Source organism: Athene noctua, chromosome 7, assembly GCF_965140245.1.
Source record: "Athene noctua chromosome 7, bAthNoc1.hap1.1, whole genome shotgun sequence".
In the NCBI taxonomy this organism is placed as follows: domain Eukaryota; kingdom Metazoa; phylum Chordata; class Aves; order Strigiformes; family Strigidae; genus Athene; species Athene noctua.
Window position 1 is genome coordinate 34,586,102 of NC_134043.1, and position 21,375 is coordinate 34,607,476.

The window sequence follows — 21,375 nt, forward strand, 5'->3', positions numbered from 1 at the left end:
AGTGCTCAGTAGGGAGGTGGAACTTCTCAGGGTTTGTAATTGGTGCAATCCTTTAATCTTTGTTCCTTCTAGTAACTATTCTCTGGTAAATCAGTCCATGTGATTAATATTTACTCTTTGATCGTGGCATGACTCCACATCTAAATGAATACTGATTCCATTGCTTTTGCTCATCCTCTATTATCTTCGCTCAGTCTTCACCATCTGTTTACATGACTGACATTTACAAGCTCATGAGAACAGTAAAACCAATCCGTTGTGGTAAGGAGCCAAGGTGCAAGCATGTGTTTACAAATGTGGTTTTGTTCTCTCTTCACTATATGCTCCATTTCTTTGTGTCCAGTTCTTTGCTCCACTTCTCTGCAACTCTCAAGAACGATAGCCCCAGTAATGACCAGACTTTGTCCACTTCAGGTTTTGCGGGGGACTTTATCTACTTCAGGTTTTGGGGGACCTAGATTGCAGAGCAAGTTACTGTTTTATTCTTTTTGCTCGTAGCCTTTTGCTTCTGGATCACACCAATTAACAATTAAGATGAAGAGGTACTAATATATTTGTGCTCTACTTTTCCTCTGCAATATTGTTCTCATTTCATCCCTAGGTTGCCACTGTTGATGGAAAAAAAATGACAGTGGAAGAAAGAAATCACATTTTCTTCTATTCCCTTCAAATAATATGCATCAAATTTAAGTTGAAAGTAGGTTTGCTCTACATTGCTTCTATTTAAGCATTGCAATACAGATTGTGTCAAAAATATATCTAAGAAATAGGAAGCTTCCTATGTAGAATTTTTTTCTTGTATTATAAAATGTCATTTTTTAAGAAAAAAATTTGCATGCAGAAATGATTTTGAAAAATGTCCTTTCCTGAGTATTATATTCTATCCTTGTATTTTTACTGCATTTAAAACGGTATACCTTGATTTTGGTCAAAATCTACCCCGACTTTATTGAACATACTTGACTTCAGAAAAGCCTGGTAACTAAAAAAACCACCCTGTAACATATTTTAATTCTCTGATGAAGAATCTGCTACGGTATCGTAAAAAATTTTTCAAGTGCCCTTAATTTTACTTGCTTTCTGAATCATCTTTGACAAACTGAAGACAACATGTATTTCAAGGGCCAGAATGTTTTCTCTTTGTCTAGTGTGTGCTCTGCTTTGCTGCTGTGACTTTTATTAGAGTTTTAGTAAAATTCTACTGAGGCTTAATTTAGGGGAAAGATAAAACATATAAGGGAGTCCATAACTTTTCAAATAAATACATACATATTTTTAATAAGTATATCAAAACTTTGAAACTCCATCTATTAACCAGAGTACAGCTAAACTTATCAAAATAAAAATATTACACTTACTAAACAAGTTTGAGTACTTGTTTATGACATACAACAAAGGCCAAGTTTGGATGTATGTTGTGAAATGCCAAATACATAAAGATGCTTCCCAACATCAAGATGGACTGTACTTTTGCATAAAAAAACAGTACACGAACTGCCTTGTTTCTTGAAACACCAATCACACAAACATGAAAAATAAGCATCCAGAGTCTAAATGTTTAACACAATTAACAATTCAAACTTGCGATATGCTAGTCTGTGTTTTTACTTCTGAGAAACTACTAAAACCCAAGGTAGCTGTACTTTTACTTTTCTCGCACAATTGCATAGAATTTATAGATTATCTCTCTTCCCATCTTTCTTGTCACTGTTTTTGACAGGCACAAATGGCTAAGGAGATGTATGCAATGCAGTTGTCAGCTCCAACAAGATGCTGTGGAAGTGTGTACAGGAATAGCTGTCAGTAACAACAGGAAAAAAAAAAAAGTTTAGTTGTGTATTGACCACTCATGGATCAGCTGTGAATGAAACAAGAGTGTTTTTCTCAAATTCATTAGGTATTCCTTCAACTGTCTTAATATTACAGTAAAGCCAGGATTATGAGGGTAGTTTTTGGTTGGTTTGTTTTTTTTTCAGAAACATGTTGAAGATTTAATATCTGGATTCTGAAAACAACTCTTGGCTGTGTTGTTATTTAGAAGACAATTCCCATACAATTTCCTAAAAGTGTTTTCCATTTTTCTTCATTCTCAGAATTTCACTTCTGTCTAGTTATCTTTTGTAATCCAGCTGGTATGATTCCACCACAGTAATAACCTTCCACACAATGATCCTTTGCAACTGCTTCATAGCCTGTTAGTTTGCTCACAAACTTTACAAGTAACTCTGAAACCATGTAAGAAGTTGGCATTTGTTTCCTTTGCAGGAGAGAATGAACTGATGGAAAATTTCAGGAGCTTCATAATAATCTCTAGCACAAACAAATTTACTACTAATTTGCTTTGGTTTTATGTATGTATTTTGCAGGGGGGGGGGGTAGGTTTGTTGTTGCTTAGTACTGAGTGGAAAAGGCTGCCACACTAACTCTTTACATAATTTGCATCTATGCATGTATTTATCTAGGGCTTACTGACTTGAAAAGCTGCCTGCTCTTGACCTCCACCGTTCATGTTTTTTCTACCACGATCTTTCCACTCCTAACTGCAAATCACTACCTTGAACTGTTTTCCATCCTGCTTTTAAAAAAAGGAAAACGCCTACTCAGAGAAAACACCTTTGCTTTGATTTCAGTGACATGTTTTGTTCTGCTTTCTAAATGGCCATTCTTGAGGTTTGTCTATTGGTTAATGGAAAATGAAAGGCATCTTTCACTGTGCTGTGAAAAAAATCAGGCAGAGGAATGACAAATGAGTTTCCTGTCTTTCCAGACACCACATGCCCCCTTACTGGCAGTGTCATGGCAGAAGGCCACCAGGAATAAAAGAAATATGGCAAACATGAATTCCTTGCCTTTCTGCAGGAAATATGTTGTCCCTAACTTGCATTTCCCGTGACTGTCAAAAAATATATTGACCTACACTGGCGAAGCATTTCTAAACCACATTTAATTGGGATTGTATGCCACAGAGAGTATCGTCAAAGTCAGAATGATGTTACTTATCTGTACCCCACCGAAATACTTCTATTCTTCATTATAGATTTAAGCAAGAGCTGTGGAAGTGTCTCTATCAATGTTTTCTTTATTTATTTTTTTTTTCCTCAGAAGATGTTTCCTTGAGGAATGCAGAGCTACTAACTTGCATTCCCCAATTTCTCAAGTACTGCCTACACTTCACGACTTTTTCTGGTCCCATTTCTTCGCTTCATCAGACTTTCCTCAAGGCAGAGCTTAATTAAAATAAGCCACGGTGCCAGGTGAGATGTGCACAGCCTTACATTTCGTACTGCCCGAAGGGGCCCGTTCAGCTCTGCTCGGAGACAGCTCTCGCCGGCCGTGAGCCCGCCTCTGGCCTGACAGAGCCGCTCGCCGCGGGCCTCTAGCCGAGGGGCACCCACGCTCCAGCCTCGCCCGTTCGGGATCCCTATCCCCATCCCGGAGGGGAAGGGAGGAGGAACCGGCGCTCGCCTGCCCTGGAGCGGCCGCGGCGCAGGGGCACAGCCCCAGCCCCGCGCTGGGATCCCGGCGCCTCCCGCCCCTCGGGGGCCCGGGCCTGACTTCGGCTCCCGGCCGCTCTCCGGGGCGCAGGGCGGGGGGCTGCGGCCGGGAGCCGGGTGGGGGCGGCCCCTGCTGCGGCGGTGGCGGCGGCCGCTCCGTCCCCTCCCGGCCGCCGCGTCCCCCGCAGCGCCCGGTGTCCCGGCCGCCTCCCGCCGGAGCCCCGCGCGGCGGGGGCGCGCGCCCGCTGCCCGCCAGCCGCCCCTCGCGCGCGGCCGCGGCGGCGCCCCCTGCCGAGCGCCGCGGGGAGCGCCCCTGCCGCCGCCCGCCCCGCGGCTGGCCGCCGGCGGGAGGCAGGGGGAGCCCGGGAGCAGCGGCCGCCCGGCCCGGCCCGGCCCGGCCCGGCCCGGCGGGCAGCCAGCCCGGCAGGCAGGCGGGGTCCCCCGCCCGCCCGCGCTGACGTCAGGAAACTTTCTGCGCGGCTGAGGCGGGAGCGGGCCGGAGCGGGCGCCGTGTGCCGGCGCGGCGGGGCAGCGGGACGGCTCCATCACCTCGGCAGGTACGCGGCGCTCCGCGCGGAGGGGCGGCTTGTCTGCGCGGCTGGGTCCGGAGGCGGTGGCGCGGGCTCCCCGCCGTCCCTCCCCGGGGCGAGGGCAGCCGCGGTCGGGCGCAGCCGCCCGTTCCCCGGCGGGTCCCGAGGTGCGGCTGGCGGGCGGCGGCGGCGGGGAGGCGGCTCCGGGCGCCTGTTGATCGCCGCGGCGGCAGCGCTGCCCCGGGCCGAGCCTGCCCGTGGCTGGAAACTTGGCGGGCGGGCCGGGGCCGGCACCGCGGCGCAGGGGGGGGGAGCGGCGTGAGTAACGGGGCTTGTTCCCGGCGGCGAGCGGGGCTGGCGGCGGGGCGGCCTCGCCCGCCCGTCGAAGCTCGTCCGGTCCGCGGGTCTCACCTGCGGGCGGTGGGTGGGCCGGCGGGGCGCAGCGGGCCCTCGCCGCGGTGCCGGCGCTCGGGAGAGTAACGGCGCGGTGCGAAACTTGCGGTGGGCGCCGCTAGCAGCGGTGCTCGCCTCCAACTTGGAAAGAGCAAGGGCTCGGGGATTTTAGGCAGGCGGTGTGCCGTGCTTTAGGGGCTTTTTGTAGCTGAAAATCATCAAATGCCTTTCATTCTGCTTTTTCTTTCTTTCTTTCTTTTTTTTTTTTTTTTTCTTAGTAAGTACAGTAAAGCCATTATCTGAGACAGGGTTTTGTTTTTCCTCTGCGGGCTGAGCCGTGGCAGCTCGGCGGTGTTGGGAGGCGAGCCGAGCTCGCCGCTGAGGCTGATGAACGCACAATTGTTTCACAAGGGAGGATCTTCGGCTCGTAGACAAACCCAAACCACCAAGTTAATTTTAACTCCGTGGAGCACCCGGGTGTTGGGAGGAGGGTGGAGTACTGGAGTAGTTTGTCGGATCATCATGTGAATAGAAAACTGAAATGTGAGCAAGGACTGCAGCCGCTGGCTTGAAGTCGGGCAAGGGAGTTTCAAGGAGAAATTATCCGTTTAAGGGGTCTGCAAGTTGTGTGACAGTTCTTTGGAGGAATATGGAAAAGTATGTTGCTCGCTTAATACCACCACCCTTATCATCTATTGAAAGGCACCGCGAGCAGATCAAAGGCCCATAAAGGTTAATTGTATTCTTCTTGCGAAGGAATCTGCCCTCTTCCAAAGGACTGGATTTCTGGGGTCTTTTTTGAATTTAAGACAGTCATCACATTTCTAATTTAAATACCATGCAACTCTCGCTTTTTAAATTTTCAGTTGTGTTGCAGTTGCAAGTTTTTAAGTCATCTTGATGTAGACGTAACTAAAAAGATGTTAAAAAAGCCCTGATAAACTGGAAATCGTGCCATATGTGAAGGTGGTTGTATAGACGCTTTGAATATGTGTAGATACATACAAAAAGTTTTAGCAATATATTTGGTCTGCTCAGTATAATGTAAATAAGCATATATTTTTACATTCCATGTGAATAACTATGAACCTGTCTGTTTAGAAATAACTTTTCTGTGATCATCTTCCCCAGCATGTTAGACTAACTTGTAACTATAGTCATGCATTTCAATTGTTGTAGTGATAAACAATAAAGAGCTTCAGACCTCTGACACGATGATAATCAAAATAATTCAACCAAGGGGAAAATAAGTATCTTTTTGAAGGTCAAGCTTCTATTTTTACAGCAGTTTCAAAATGAACAGAAAATTTTGCCTCATAATTGTAGATTTGCTTGATCAGTTTGTTGTGTAGTAGTATATCAGGGACAACCTCTGATATTTGGAGATTATCCACCTGCACTCAGAGAGGAGCAACAAATGGGGGGGGGGGGGGGGGGAAGGGGCAGTCATTTCATGATCATTAGTCTTACGCTTTTTGGTGTGCGTTTTATTTTAAGTGTATGCATGCGTTGGTGGTTATAGGCCTCCTTAAAGGCATATATTTACGTGAAGAGGTTGACTAGAGTGAGTGATTTATGGATTAAAAACCTAGGAATTATGGCACAGTGTTGAAGGATGCAAGCAGGCAGTTTGATTTGTGTTTTTAACAGAGCTATAGTGGCAGTGATATCAGTGAAAAGAGACTAGAAATAAGCAGAAGCAAGTACAAATTGGGTTGCCTTAGAAGTAAGGATGAGAGTCTTAAATGTGATCCAGCTAGCATTGGGCATGTCTCGAAAGTGATGAATACAGAAATTAAAATGGTTTTGATGCCAGAAAAAGAAGAAGAAAATGGTAGATTGCAGCAGTGAGCTATGCTACAATGTGCTGTGTAAAGCATTTTAAATCATGTGTGAGAATACAAAACTTGATACTAGAGGTCCAGAAAGGAGGAAGGTGTATTTAATGAGTGGAGAAGGAGAGTGGTTGGTACACAAAGTAACGGTTGGTAATGCCTCCTTAGTCTTCCATGACAACTCCGCAGTTTTTTCAAGGTCTTCGTAGAGTTCAAAGATTGTGCATCTCCTGCTCTGCAAAGTATTCACCTGATGTGACATTTCAGAATTTCCTTTACAAGATAATTAAAATAGTTTGTTAGTCTTTTGCCTGTAGATAAGGTTACATCTTATGGTTCAATAGCATTGTGTCTGCATGGGTGTGTTCATACAATGTTTGTAAATATTACTGGATGCTCTAAAAATCATAATCAGAAGACTTATATGAAGAACTTGAGAGGTTGGTTATAATAAACTGGCATTTGTATTTTGATTATAGAATTAGTTTTTCTTTTGAGATAATCCCTCAAGAGTATTGCTTGAACATGTCATAAGAAAATAATTAGAACTACCATGAGATAATTAAAGGCTAACCTCTGCTTGAACTGGAGGACTAACATAGCTTGAAAGAGAATAAAAAAATGGACTACCTTATCCTTGAATTGTTGACATATCTAATACGACTTGCAGCAGGATTCTAATTCTGTCATTTTTTTCAAGAGATGGAGTAGCGCACTGAGAGCTGAAAAGTCTACCAGCTTCACTTTACAGAAGTTGCTGCTCCCTTAGAGTTTTTAATTATTGTCAGTGTTGGAATGCATGGCAGAGGTTGAGGCTGTGTTTCAAGTAAATTGGCTCTCAAGGCAAAAAATCCTGAATAAAAGACTTAATAGATTTGTTACATAAGAATACGCTAATTGGGCACAAATAAGCATTTTCCCTACCCCCTTTTTTTCCTTTGCTGTAATCTGATTTTTGATGGGATAAGCGCCTTTAGAGAATCAGTTTGTATCCCAGAGCACATAGTGCCTCAGCAGAGCTACCTAAGGATGTTCTCTTATCTTCAATATGTAACTTTTTGTATAGATACATTTGTTAATATCCTCCTGCCCAATGGAATGCACTTCCTTCTTAGTGTCTCTTAAGTGCCTGAGATCAGAACCCTGGCACTTCTCGTGCAGTTAGTCTCACTATCCCACTATCAGTGCTTCGCTCAAGATGTTCCATGCCTTAAATGCTACATCAGACTTTTCTGTGGATTTGCTGTTGTGGAATAGCCAAATATTAACCATTTCATACATAGCCTTAATCAGAGTTAACACTCACGGCCCGTGGTGGTTAGGGGCAGGAGGAAGGAGGTATTTTGCTCAATTTGCTCAGTTACTTTTCACTTTGTGGTCTATCCTCAAGATACCTGTGACCTAGCAGGAATGGCAGAATGCAGTAGCAGCATTACAGTGAGATATTGCCCATCCTTTCAGTTGTAGAAGTGCAAGTGTAGACCTCGTCTGTGCCATTTCACTTGCCCAGGGGCACTGAAAGAACTCTGGGAATGGTCAGTAGTATCTTTTAAGTTTTAAAAATGCTCTTCTACCTAGGCTGCAGCTTAGTAAGCATAAGGGCATCTGAAATGCCTTCTCTTGCTGTATGGTTTCAAAACATGTTTGTTACACTAAGCTGAACATCAAGAGAAGGAAGTGATGTTGCCTCATAGATTTTATCTGGGATTTCACTAGAGAATTTATCCAGCTGGAAAATCATCATGAATTCCCAGGAAAGAATTTACTTTCATGCCTCCTCCCCTCTGCCAGTTCAAGCAGATGTTCTAATCACCATGCTAAGAGTGTGCTCTGGATTAAAATATTATCATTTCCTCAGGTTGAAATTACTTTTTTTGGGGTGTAATTACCTATTAGGCAAAGGAAGAGAGAATGTAGAATTTGTAGCTTAATGAAAAACATTTCTGTAGAATAGCCAAGACCTGAGTTTCCAACAGCCATGTAAGTAGTAAGCTTTCACTGGAGCCAGAAGCAGAACTCGGGTTTTGTAAAATCTATGGTTTCACAGAGGCTACTTGATAATGTGGCAAAGAAGTACCAGAAAGCCCCTTAGATTAAGATACTGGATTTCTTTCACTTCTGCAAAATTATTTAATATTTTGAAGAGCAGGCACTGAGAAACTGTGTTTATTATTTTAATTCTAGAGTCTGACCTACTCAGTTTATGAGTATATGCTGTATATTGTAGTCCCTCTGTTAGTACTGCATATATTTTACATCTAACTCTGAGCTTGCATATTCAGGTTTTATTCTGAGAATTGAGCCGGGTTTACTCCATTTTCTATCTCACTTGTAGTTATAAAGATTCAGAAACATCTGTGCAGCCAAATGGTTTTCAGTTTATTCTGTCAGCAGTACCTGATCAACACCATTGCCGTGCATTGTGAGTTTGCAGAAGTGTAACTTGGTAAACAATGCTCTTACGATGCACTGGTTAAAGCAGAGACTGCAAGTGGCTAAATCCTACTTTTTTTAGCTCTGTGGAACTAAGAAGTTGCTAAAACTTGTTCTTATGGTAGCAGAAAGAACCATAATCTCTGGAAATTCTTTAGATGTTGTGGTTATTCCTGTGCTGTAGAGAGATCTGAACCTGCAAATAAATAATACTTTTACTTTGAAAAATGTATGAGTTTTAAGGCAAATCTTTTGACATTCAGCAGTGTCTGATGGCAGTTTCTAGCATGCTGTATTGCTTTAGTGGAGCAGGGTACGAGGGTACTTCAGTATTAGGGAATGGATACAGACAGAGGAGCCTAATCTCCAAGGTGCTTCGATCTTCTCATAATCCCTAAAATAACATGAAAACTTTAAAACTGCATTCAGATTCCTACTTATTATTTTTAGATAAAACAAAATCTCTTTCTGAGGACTGTGGATTCTCTGAAATGAGTCAAGACCTTTAATGTGAGGGGGTGTTTTTTAAAATTCTTTCTCTGCTCTCTCCATCCTCCTAGTTTTAATGGGAGCAATCTTGGACAAAGGTAAAATACAGCAGTAACATGGTGTGCAAAACAGAATCCTGACTGCCACCTGCTGTGACATTTAATAGTCTGTTCTGTTTTCATTTTTGTCCCTTTAAACACAGATGTTAGATCCCTTCTAGACAGGATGGGCCATTAGGAACTTAAACATTGTGCTCAAACTTTCCAAGTGATCTAGGACACTCTAAATGTGGGCAGCCCTTAAAAGTTTTTCAGAGGTCTCAGCAGCCGATGTAAAATGAAACTTTGTTTCCACTAGATGAAAGTCTGGGGATAAGGCGGCTGCTGCAGTGGGGAAAGGTGGCTGGGAAGGAGGTGGTTGAGCATTCTCACCACAGTCTTGCAACTGTCCTTGTGGCAGGGGACCCACAGGAGAGCTGGTTTCTTCACAGCTGCTCTCGGTGCCATCTGGGCTTTGGCAAGTAACCCTTTTGCTAGTGCTGGAAATTTTTATCTGTTTCCCTGTGTAGCTATTGTTTTTCCAATGCAATAAAGGTACTCCCAATATTCATCAATATATTTTCTCTTTTGTCAGGTTGAGAGCTTTTGTTTTTTTGTGTGTGTACATCTTTTAAAGAAGATATCTCTTGAAACAACATCATACCATTTTTTTTCTTAATCTGTTGTGAAATCTTCTGGAAAGTGTAACAAGTGAGGTAATGAGCCTAGACAAAGGACTGTGTTCTCAATAAAGAATTATTTTTCCTGCAATCACATCTCAAAATGTTATTTGGAGCAGCCGTCATCTTTGCATGCCAGTTACATTAGGAGTTGTTTAAAAAAGTTTGGTATGTCCTCAAACCTATTTTCTTAATGTTTGTCCAGACCATCTTTCCAAATGCCTTGCTGTGCAGATATGTGCTGTCTCTAATACTTTCTTCCTACATGCTGCGTTGGCAGCTGTATGCATTCAAAGATCATGAGTCAGGTTCCCTAGCAAAAAAGTCATAAAATAATGAGAATAAAAATAATATAGGATTTGTCTTTTTTTAACATTTAGTATTGTTTTCTTTCTTTAAAGCTTTTTGTTTTGCAACTACGTAGCTCTGAAACTTATATAGAAAACAGATTTTTATATTTTTTTTTTTTTAACACGAGCTCAAAGTTTCAGGACTTGGGTCTTCAAGAAAAACAGATCTTGTAAGACTTGCCCTAAAACAATGAATGATGGCACCACTGTGTCTGAGCTGCTGATACAAGCTTCAGTCTTAAATGAGGAAAATACTAGTCAAAAGGTTTCATTTTCATGTGTGTTCATATGCAGATATAACAAAGAGGCCTCTGGTGATGGTTCTGCTTGGTCATGTGCTGAAGACAAGGGACATTCAATGCTAGAGCTGAAAATATCAGCTGATAGTGTATCTTTTTCTTCTGCTTCTCAACTCTTGAGGTGACAGAGCCGTCACTGCCAAAGAAGTGGACACTTGGGGTTACAGCTAAATGCTGGTTTCATATTGTGGGGTATGGTATGCACAAGTCATACCTGTTTTAGTGTATCTGCAGTTAAAATAATGTGAGAAAACTTGGTAAAACAAAGTAATAAGTAACAGTGGGAGGTGAAGTGATAATATGATGCTGAATCTTTACTTGTGACAGAAAATAGTAGCAGGGGACTATGTAGGCAGCAGAAAGTAGTTTGAGAGACTAACCCCCACCATTGTGCCCCTTAATCTGTTTCACATGTGTAAGCTTTAAAGCAGAGAGTACTGTGGATTTGTAAACACAAAGGTCTTTAACATCTGAGATTAGTACAATCTTTCTTGATTGAAGCAGCCTAAAAACTGCATTACTAATTTTGTAAGTTATCTGTTGTATTAATACTCAGTTTATCCTGTTGTGCAAACAGGTTTAGGATGGAAGAAACTTTTCCAACAAATTTTGCAGCTGAAGCTGTTACTAATTTTCTTATCTTCCTATGCTATACAGTAATTGCACTTAATTGTTTGCTTCTGCTATGTTCTGTGGTGTGAAATGCAGTATGTCAACACTGCTAAACGGCAACATTAGCGTGTATCATGTAAATGTTCTTGAAAGAGATAATTTCCAGATTTCACCTAACTGGATGAAACAGCTTGTTTGTAACTACCAGTGCAGTACTTCATACAGCACCTTGTAATGGAAGTTTGTAATTCTTTTTTCTCACAACAGATTAGTTTTGTCTTCACACATGTTTTTGTGTAGTGTGCTGTACTCATAAGCTAACAGGCAACACACAAATGGGGCTGAGCCAAACTCTACGGCTGGGAAAGCAGGATGTAAAGAAAGTAACATTTTCTTCCACGGCCACTTAAAAACGTTAGGATTCTCATTAAATTGCTTGCTATCCTTATATTTAAGTGCAGCTCTCCAAAGTTGAGTCTACGTGTTTTTTTAATAGCAGGTTTTAGCTTTTATTAGGGGCTGGGTTTTTTTGAGACTGAAAGAACTCACCTAGAAGCATTGCAACTTGTAAAAATGATACTACAGCCTCCCATGCTGTGATGGGAGCTCTATTTCTGGCTTAGTCCCCACAGGTTTGAAATCGTACTTCTTAAGAAACAACCAGTCCGGGAGAGGGCACTTGGGAACTTTATAGTTCCCAGTTTCAGTTCTCTCAGAGACAATTGCTTCTGCGCTGAAAGACAGCAGAAACTACAAGCTGTGTTTTAACCTGGCCATACTGACTTGCTGTGTGATGCCTTTGTCACAAGTGGTCTGTCATTAACAGCAAATGTAAACGAGAAGAGCATATGAGCTGTTTATTGTTTTCTCTTTCAAAATTACATACTTCTCCCAGAGGTCTCGGTTACATTCCCCATGTTTTAAGTCTGAGGATATGGAATGTAGCTATTAGTAATTTTCTCCGATATGAAGGGTAACTCTTGAATCCAAATCATTAGCTGGCATTTCAGCCATGTAGTACCGAATAATGTGCTTGCATTGGTAATATCCACAACTGTCAGTACAGTTATGTTGGCTGTGGTCAGTGTCTCTTTTTTACTAGTTTGACTGGGATGGCATGAGACAGCTGATGGCTTACAGATGTGGCAAATCTGCCAGTGTGGAAAATTCACAGAACAAGCACAGTCTACCCAGGTATGATAGTAATCTGTCAGGAAACTGAAATGCAGTTGACAGCACTGTGATTGTTTCTCTTAGAGAAGTGCTAGCATTAGCTTTGCTTTCGTACTGATTGGCAAAGCAAAAATTATTCTACCACACAAGTGACATTGCTGCTGCAAGGAAGGAGGATGCTTATATCACAGTAGGCAAGGATAGTGTGCTATACTTTTGAGTAACTACTTTAATGCACAGTGTTCTGTATTATGTATGTTTACAGTCTTGCACAAATGTAGCAGGGAATGGCTGCTCATTATCCACAGCAGTTGATGTAAAATAGTCACGCTGTTTGAATTTTCTCTTTTGTTGTTGGGTTTTCCGAGGGGAAGAAGGAGGAGGGAGTGCCTACTTGGCGATAGTATGATGTCATGGTACCATGCTTCATATAACTATGCATTTAAAATAGATAATTAAGAAATAAGGCAGTGTATGTTATGTAGACTATTCTATATGATCATTTTGTATTTGATGGCAAAACATAGTATGTACACTACTTCAGCTTGTTCCCAGTATAATTGATGGCCTTAAGTCTTACCTGTCTTCAATTCAATTTGCATTATGAATTCAAAAACCAGCCTCAGATTCAAAAAAGATTGACGTACTTTAGTGAACAATTTGCAGAAGCTTACTTAAAGGTTTATTTGTCCAAGCTTGGACCTAATAGGATAAAGGATATCCTAAAAGAAAACGTTAATTTTTTGAACTGTAATGTTTTCCTAAATATCTTTCTTTATGTGAATTTTATTCCCATATTAGTCTGTTCTGTTTACTTCTAAATTCCTGAATTTCATAAATGAAGCAGCAATGTAATCTTTCAGATCTCTTAAAGAAAGAAATGTAGTCACTAAAAACTGTTAAAAATAGATGCAACGTCATTTGTTTACATATTTTATTTAAAGCCAGATGAAATAAAGGACAGAGAGCTAATATAGATGAGCAATGGTATTGTGTGGGGAAAGTGAATAATATCAAAGGGCTAATAGATGAGACTTTGTGAAGTGGAACACGTGTATCTCCTTTTTGCTGGCCAAGGTGGTAATTTAAAATGGAGTAGAAAGCTTCTTCCTATGGAGGTTTTCTGACAGCAGACACTTTTTGGGAAGACTCTGTGTGTTCCATATACTCGGTGGATCCAGATATCTTTCCTGGTCGTTGGTTCTCTGATATTTTTAAGAATTTCCTCATCTGTGATACGTGTTGCCTGAACCTTAACTGTGCAAACCCCACTCCTGGAGGAATCTGGGGTGCCTCAAACAGAAGTTCAGACAAAATGAACAGTCATCATCTAAAGCTCTTGACATCCAGAATATGGAATCAGGTCATAGTTTGATGACTTAAGGATATTGTACTTTATTATGTAGCATTTTTCTTACTATTCTTGGAGGATATTCTGAATTTTTTAATTTTATGGCTTATGAAGAATTCTAAATAAGATTTTCTCCCCTTTCCCACTTTTGAGTTGCATTTCCTCTGTAGCATTGTTAGGCTTGATTAGGATCTAGGAACTTTTTCAGTAGTGAGTCAGAAAAATAAACAAAAGCTGAGCAAGCAAAGGAATGGGTTTTGGTTTAAGTGTAGTTTAAATTCTTTCAGCTCTAAACTAGAGGTTTTGTTTCCCTCCCCTGCATGCACATGATTAACTTTCTTTTTCCTTGTCCCTTTCCTTCTCTTGCCCATGAACCCTCAAAAAAATTGAGGACAGTTCTGTTATGCCTTCCTCAGACAACTTTGTGGGATATGTCTCGATGTGCTTCTTCAAAAGAGCCTGAAGGGAAAGCTTTCAACTGTAACAAATCTGTTTTGCGAAATATGCAAAACGGTAAATGTGCATATAGTCATAAACCCTAATGATTCCACAGCAGTCCCTTATGTGCTTGTTACTCAGAGAATTATCTATGTTGTGACTCTGTGTGCTTTTCAATTTGGGATTTCAAGTTTTTTGACATTGTAACTGAACAGTGATTAAAAGGTATGAAGAAATGGACCATAAAATAGATGTTTAGTGAAAGATAAATAAAAGCATACTTAATAAGATTAGTAGAGTATGTTTGAGATGTGTTATGTTACTGGCATACCCATGACTGCTTAAACACTGAAATAATCTGTTACCATTTAATCCAAATCAATTCCATTTGCTAGGTCATCTGGAAGTCACTTTTGCTGAATAAAGTTCTTAGTTGCTTAGCCAAATGGCAGGGGGAAAATATGTCAAACTACTGAAGAAATATGCCTTGACAGTAAAGAACATAATAAAACGCTAAAGATCTCAGTTATGAAAGCAGTGGTTGACTGGAAATAATTGCTTTGAATATTTTGAATTCATCATGGTGAATTTTGCCAGATGCTCTTGAAGAATATTTGTGTATGTTATTTACTATGGTGGTTCTTGTGCTTGGTGCAAGGCATGTGTACTTCTGGGTAATTTGATCCTGTTTGTTTGTGGTCTAAATACTTCCACACACACCTACCCCCACCCCCTCCAGACAGCAGTAATTCATTTGTGTGTTAAGTTCAGCTGTTTTTTAGAAGATGTGATACAAATGTTAGTCACAGGCAGCGTTTGTGTAAGGCAGAATGAAGTGTATTCTTAGCTAGCAAATTTTCTTTGAATCTTGACATATCTTGACAGGTTTCTAAAACTTCCATTTGATTATGTACCTAGGAATGTTTTACAAGGTAATGTCTTTAAAGAGATGTGGTAGCTCAAAGACGTATTTGTAACATGTCTGGAGAAGGTGACTTACTACCCTTACTACCTGTACTCTCAGCCCCTTTCACCGTGGAGGGAGGGATGCACAGTAGAGGGAGTACTTTCTGCTCTGTCCTGTCTTGTCGCTTAATCTGGAAATGTGTCAATTATTCACTGAAGTCTGCCCTGACATGTGGATATTGGGCAAACCTGTAGGTATATGTGGCAAAGTATTGCCTAGTGCAACAGCTGATACATAAAAATTGTGAATGACTGCAATTCTCCGATCACTAGTTCTGGTTTGTCATGGATGTACTAATTCTGCTCATGTCTCTGCTTTCTTGGAGTATGTTTAGTTTGGACATTCCACTGTAGTTCTCTTAAGTTGTTTGAGACAGCAGTGATGCTGCTAAAATGGTGGTTGGAGCCTCCATCTTTTGCTACTGCTTTCCTACTCAGTGCGCCTTTCTTTGGGTACTGACGGGTATTTATGATATGACTTTGGGAACTGGATGAAGTATTATCAATAACTGAAAATTGGGAGGTACAGATCCATTTATATATGTTCAGTCTGATGGTGTAGCAACAGTGGAAGGTACAATAAAGTTTCTTTTTGAAGTAGATAGAAGCCAGGCTGTATGCCTCAGTTCAACATACGCAGTTTTTTTTGCTGTGTGCAGTGTAGTTCTCCACTGACCTACCAGAACAGATTCATCCATATAAACGAAGTCTCTATCGGGCCTTCATTGATGTAGTTTTATACTCTTAAATGCACAACCACTTTAACAAGTGAGAATAAACAGTGCTGTATTGTGGAAAAACATAAAGCTTGTTGTTTTTATATCCAGCTTATTTAGTTTTGTCATAAATTCAGGTTCCTGGGCATGTGTATTAGGGAGATTTGTTTTGTTTTCCTGCTGAGCTCTATCAGAAAAAAACATTAAAGCTTTTTTTCTTGGCTCTTACCTTTCTTTAAAAATGGAAAATGCATTGACTTCTGAATACAGCACAACACTTATTTTATCCATTAAATCATAATAGAAAAGAAACAGAAATTGTGAATCTTTTTAACCTGCTTCCTTTGTGTTTTGATTTCTTGTTCTTTTTTAAAATGTAGACTTCTTTGATTGGCCCAGGTAACCACTTAAAGTGAGGTTGATGGTTTTCTTTCCATATTTTCGTTACTAACATAGTATTCTTTCATCATTTACAGGAAACAAACATTGTATATTCAGTGCTCTTTCCGTGACAAATAACCAATAATGTCCTAATCTAACCTCTATGGTGTTGCACATTGTATCATGTTAACCATCAGGCTGACTGTCCATTGTGTAGATTGAATTTCACAGCAAAAAATGCATATTTCTGTGGCACTCCCATTATAGCTGCAGTGTTAATTTCATTTTCTGTGTGCTTATGCCTGTCCTTCATCAGAACTGTTCAGAAGTGTCCAAAGTTAATTTGCAGAATTTTAGTCCCAGATTTCATGTGTTTTTAAGAGATTAAGAAAGGTTGTTATTTAAGACTACTCTTTCATGCTATTAAATTTGAATTAGGAGAATACTGATGTCTACAGGACATGAGCTAATATTCTTATTTTCACTGTTTAATAGGTCAGTTGAGGGTGAGTATCACTGTGTAGACTGTTACCATGTAGACCAGGTGTATAGGTTGTATAAAAGACTAGATTCATAGGCTCATAGCTTTTTAGTACAGGACAAATAGTGTGAGGATTCAGGCTTGTCTAGTGACTGTTGTGGTGGCTTCCCCACTCACCCCCAGTTAAAATAGGTTATTGCTAAAGATACAATTTTGACTTTGATCTCCACTATTGTAAGTTTTATGATAAAGTAGAACAGAACATACCAGTACTTACTTGCCTTTCAGAGGATCTTTTTTACAGTTGATGGTGTTGTTGCTGCTCGAATAGAGAGGGATTCTGGTGCTTAAGGAACTGGTTGATCTTGAAAATTAAGGCAGACCATTTAAACTGTTTGTTTTTTTTTTTAAACTAGCCTCTAGTAGAATTGGACTACAGCAGAGTAATCCCGTTTTTACTTTTTCTTGTCTCCCTGACAGATCCAGTGATTTTGGAACTTGTTGGCCTGCTTCAATAAAATTTTTACATGGTTCACAAAATCTGGTGAACAGTTAGAAAAGGGAGATTGACATTAGTGTCCCTGTAAAAGATGTGTAGCTGACTGGAGAATGATGTGGTAGAAACAATGGTTTCTTGCTCATCGCCTGAAATCTGCTGATTTTTAGTGACAGTTACTGTAATAAAATCCCTGACAAAAAGATATTTTTTTATTTCTCTTAAAAATGCATCCATTAAACCCTGTCATAACAGATTAAACCCTTCTAGCAGTTTTTTTTGGAGTGGCCTTGCAGGTGCACAACATTGTGAAATTTAATGTCATTCTTTATCACGCCGATGCAGTTCAGTCAGTCATTTCTATTATTTATTATTTCTTTTCTATTTTTATCACATTTTATCACATTCTGTTTTCTTGAAACATTCATTTTAGCTCTCTTAGTCTGCTTTTTCAGTAGATGTAACCTTTTACTCAGTTAATTGTGCTTTAGCAGAATTGGCATGACACATCCAATATATGCACACTATATATGAATTTCCTTTTTATGCCAAAGTCTCTTCAGTGTTCCAGATTTTTTGAGGTGGGGTGTAATTCAAATAGCTTGCTTATTTTTCTGTGGGAATTCCAAGTTTGCTGTAGATTCTCTCTACTGTCTTGAAGAACTTGTACACATTACATATTCTCCCAGAATTTGCAGTTAATTTTTTTTCTTGCAAATTCCTTCAGAAGCCTGCATGGCTTTAAAACTGTATAATATGTTTGGTTGTGTACCGTGTTTGTTTGGTGGTGTTTTGTTTTGGGTTTTTTTTAATTATTTAAAGGGAAATCTTATGATCCCAGTTGGGCTTGTTATTTCTCAGATGTCATTTCAGTATTCTTTGTTCTGCAGTGTTCTAAATGACCCTTTCCTTTCTGTGCACAAGATTCAGACTTGCCAGTTTTTTTTCTTGTATTTACTTTTGTGGGGTTTTTTAATAGTGTGGTATGCTTTAGTGTTCTCTATAAATTAAAAACTAATGGAGTTGGAAATCTTGTGTGTCATCTCTGCTGTCTGTTCTCCCCTTGCAAGCAGCAATGTAGTAATGTCTGTCTAGAGACTTTGAAGGTTAATATTACATGGAAGAATTTTAGGATCTTCTGTCTTTTTCTGGGATACTTCCCAGGGTTGCTTCATCAGCTGTGCTTATTCAGTTGGTAGCTTTTCTATATATATTGCTTCCATTGCTTATTGCTTACTGCTTGGTTTTTTTTTTTTGTGTATGTTTTCCTTCCTGTGATTCTTTTTAATTGGATAAAATTTTAAAACATAAAACTTTGTTTTCATAGTTTTCTTCAGTTGCTCGTTTCAGCCACTGTTTGTTTGTTTGTTTGGTTTTTTTTTTTTTTTTTTTTTTTAATATTCTCCATTATTGCTTTATACCTCTATTTCTTTACCACATTTTTGTTAACCTTGCAAATGCAGGACTTGGTCGCTGATTCTTACAGTCCCGTTTGCTAATTTCTACAGCTCGATATCACTCAATATCAATATCAGTGTTTTTCTTCTTGCATTAGAACTTATGCATGTCTTTCTGCATCTGCCAGAAATTTACAGAAGTTAGCGCTAACTTAATTGGATGAAAGCAAGAATTTGAAATCTGAAGGACTATTGGCCACATTTTGTCATTGTGCCTGACCCCTATCGGTGATTCCTCAGGAGAAAACAAGGAATAAGTGTGACTCATAAATACTGGATTGCTTTCATGTCTCTTTTTATGGCTTTTTTGATAGGAATGCTACTGCATTGCCATTGCAGCTCTGACTCTGCGATTTTAACCAGGGATGCGATTTCAGTCTCTACCATGTTTCATAAATACTCTTTTCCCGTGACCACTCTGACTCTGCATCCTGAGATTTCTAAACTGTTTTTTAAGATCTGATGCAGATTGTAGGTGATAAAAATCAAAATGTACCCAAACCTCTTGGGTTAAATATGATCTGGTGTTCTCCTCTGTATCAAAAGATGAATGCTGTTCAAAATTGCTTTCCCTTCATCTGCTGCATTGCAATGACGTCATGTAACAGGACGTTTTTAACCTCCTGTGATTTTTTTAAATACTTACTATCTTTTACAAAGGAGAATTTTCCTATTACTGTTCTCCTGTCTCGTGTGATGAGAAATACAAATGTCCTGCAGAAAACACTATGTATAATTTTAGCTGGAATACACTGCTGATCTAAATAACAAGTAGGACTCTTAAGATGCAAGTGTGATAATATCACAAGTTTCAGCAAGCCTTTTTGGAGATATATGGTAACTATGAGGGCAGTATGCTTAACGTATGTTTTTTCCATTTTTCAAGTTCAAAGAGAAAACAACCATTGAAGTAAAAATAAATCTGTGGTGTACGCTTCTGTCATAGCAATAACTCTAGTTTTTTCTGTAGAGTGAATGCAGTATGTTAATTCTGATGTCCTGAACTTTGAAATAACAGTGTCATACTACTAGTGTCACAACTGGCAGTGCAGTGTCCACGTTGAGTGGTGGTATTTGTGAAAGAAGAATACATGGGATTGTACAGAGCTTTGTATCGAAAACATAAAGAACATGATTAAATATCTCTTGTGGTGCAAGAAAGATTTAAAAACAACCCCTTGCTTAATCTGCACTAGTGAACAAATTAGATGTTTTGATGAGGCAAACTGGGAAATTTGTGCCTTTCAGATGCATGCTTCTGCATCCATTTAGTCCATGGGTTAAGAAAGGTTGACAAAGCTTGAGTTTATATTTATTGCTCAGAAACAGAAAGTATTTTTAAGTCTGTTTGCATATTATCTCCTATATGGGCAGATGACACAATTTAGTGATTACCATTAATATATACCTAGGGCATTTCTTACATTCCAGGATTATTTTTGCTAACAGAAGACAGGTTGCCTCTTTCTCTGCATAGGATCTGAATCTGTGTAGTGCCTCAGGGACACATGCCATGAAAGGGAATTACCGTGTTTTACTCTAACACATCATCTCCCCACCATCCCTACATAATGGCATGTGTTTGTGCTCTCTTGGTGTTTCGACTCTCACTTTCTTTCACTAGCTCAAATGAAGGATTCTAGATACCTTCTATCAGTATAACTAGCTGAATTGTTTATTACCGTCAAAACCATTTCAATTAAAATGTAGATGCTTTTAAAGTTATGCAAAGAGTTTATTCTTACATTTCTATATTGCTACTTGATATTGACTTAGTACTCGATCACCTTGATGCTGGCTACTTTTAAAAATTGTTAGCTATGAAAGTTAGTCTGGTTTAGCCAACCCAAAGGAGCCTGATTCCAAAGAATACTTAGAACCCCTCTCACTGAATATCAGACATGTTAATTTTGATACAGACCCAAAGTGGTTGTAAGCTTTGGTAAAGAACATTCAGTCCCCAAAAAGAAGATGGCTTGGTTTTATAAATCCAGAATTTTCAGTCCTGTATAATCCAGGTGTAACATTTATCCTTCCATGCTAGCTAGCAAATGCATTCTTGTGTGCAGACTACAATAATGAACAGGCTAACTGTTCTTCAGTGGTTGTGATTCATTTAAGAAGATGCTTTTATTAAGGTAAATCAGAGTAGTTTGCAGTTTCATAAAGGTGGATGGCTGTGCATGGGGTGTATCTTCTGAAGATTTTGATTTGCAAAGTAACAAAGCCAATATAATTTCAGTTTGTTGTCTCTTTTTACTTCTTGAATTGTTTGTTCATAGCCGTAGACCTGAGGTTTGTTGGAGAACATGTAGTTACACTATACAAAAGATTTTTTGTGAAACTATTATCTTTAAATCTCTGCAAGAGTTTTTAATAGTGCCTGTAGTGCTTTGCTTCATGTGTCTATTTTTAGTTCTATTTGTTGAACCCTGACACTCATTGCAGCAGTATAATGTGGATAGCAGGGGCATAATATGAGTAAAGAAGTAGGAAAAAAAATAAATACATATAATGACAATTTCAGTGGTTCAATTAAGAGTCTTCTAAATTAAGAAAAATTGTACAGTCCTGTGCTTGAGGTTATGAACTTGCTTATGGATCATACACACCAGTGAGCGCAGACAAATCTGAGCATATCAGCTTCTGGTTTAAGCAAACTATGGGAGACAGCTTCATTCTGTAGTCATGTTACTGTGCTTTAATACACTCTGAGACAATTCGGGAGCAGAAGAGTGTTTGACATAAGGTGGTCATGACCAG

The 21,375-nt window shown here is 39.8% G+C and overlaps 1 protein-coding gene across 5 annotated transcripts in view; it reads left to right on the plus strand.

Annotated features, from left to right (window-relative positions):
* The first annotated feature begins 3,893 nt into the window (after positions 1–3,893).
* Positions 3,894–21,375, plus strand: part of GULP1 (GULP PTB domain containing engulfment adaptor 1) — a 164,969-nt gene continuing 147,487 nt past the window's right edge. For all 5 annotated transcript variants that reach the window (XM_074910737.1, XM_074910734.1, XM_074910735.1 and 2 more), the window contains exon 1: positions 3,894–4,051. The gene's annotated coding sequence lies outside the window, so the exon portion shown is untranslated. The remainder of the gene's footprint in view (positions 4,052–21,375) is intronic.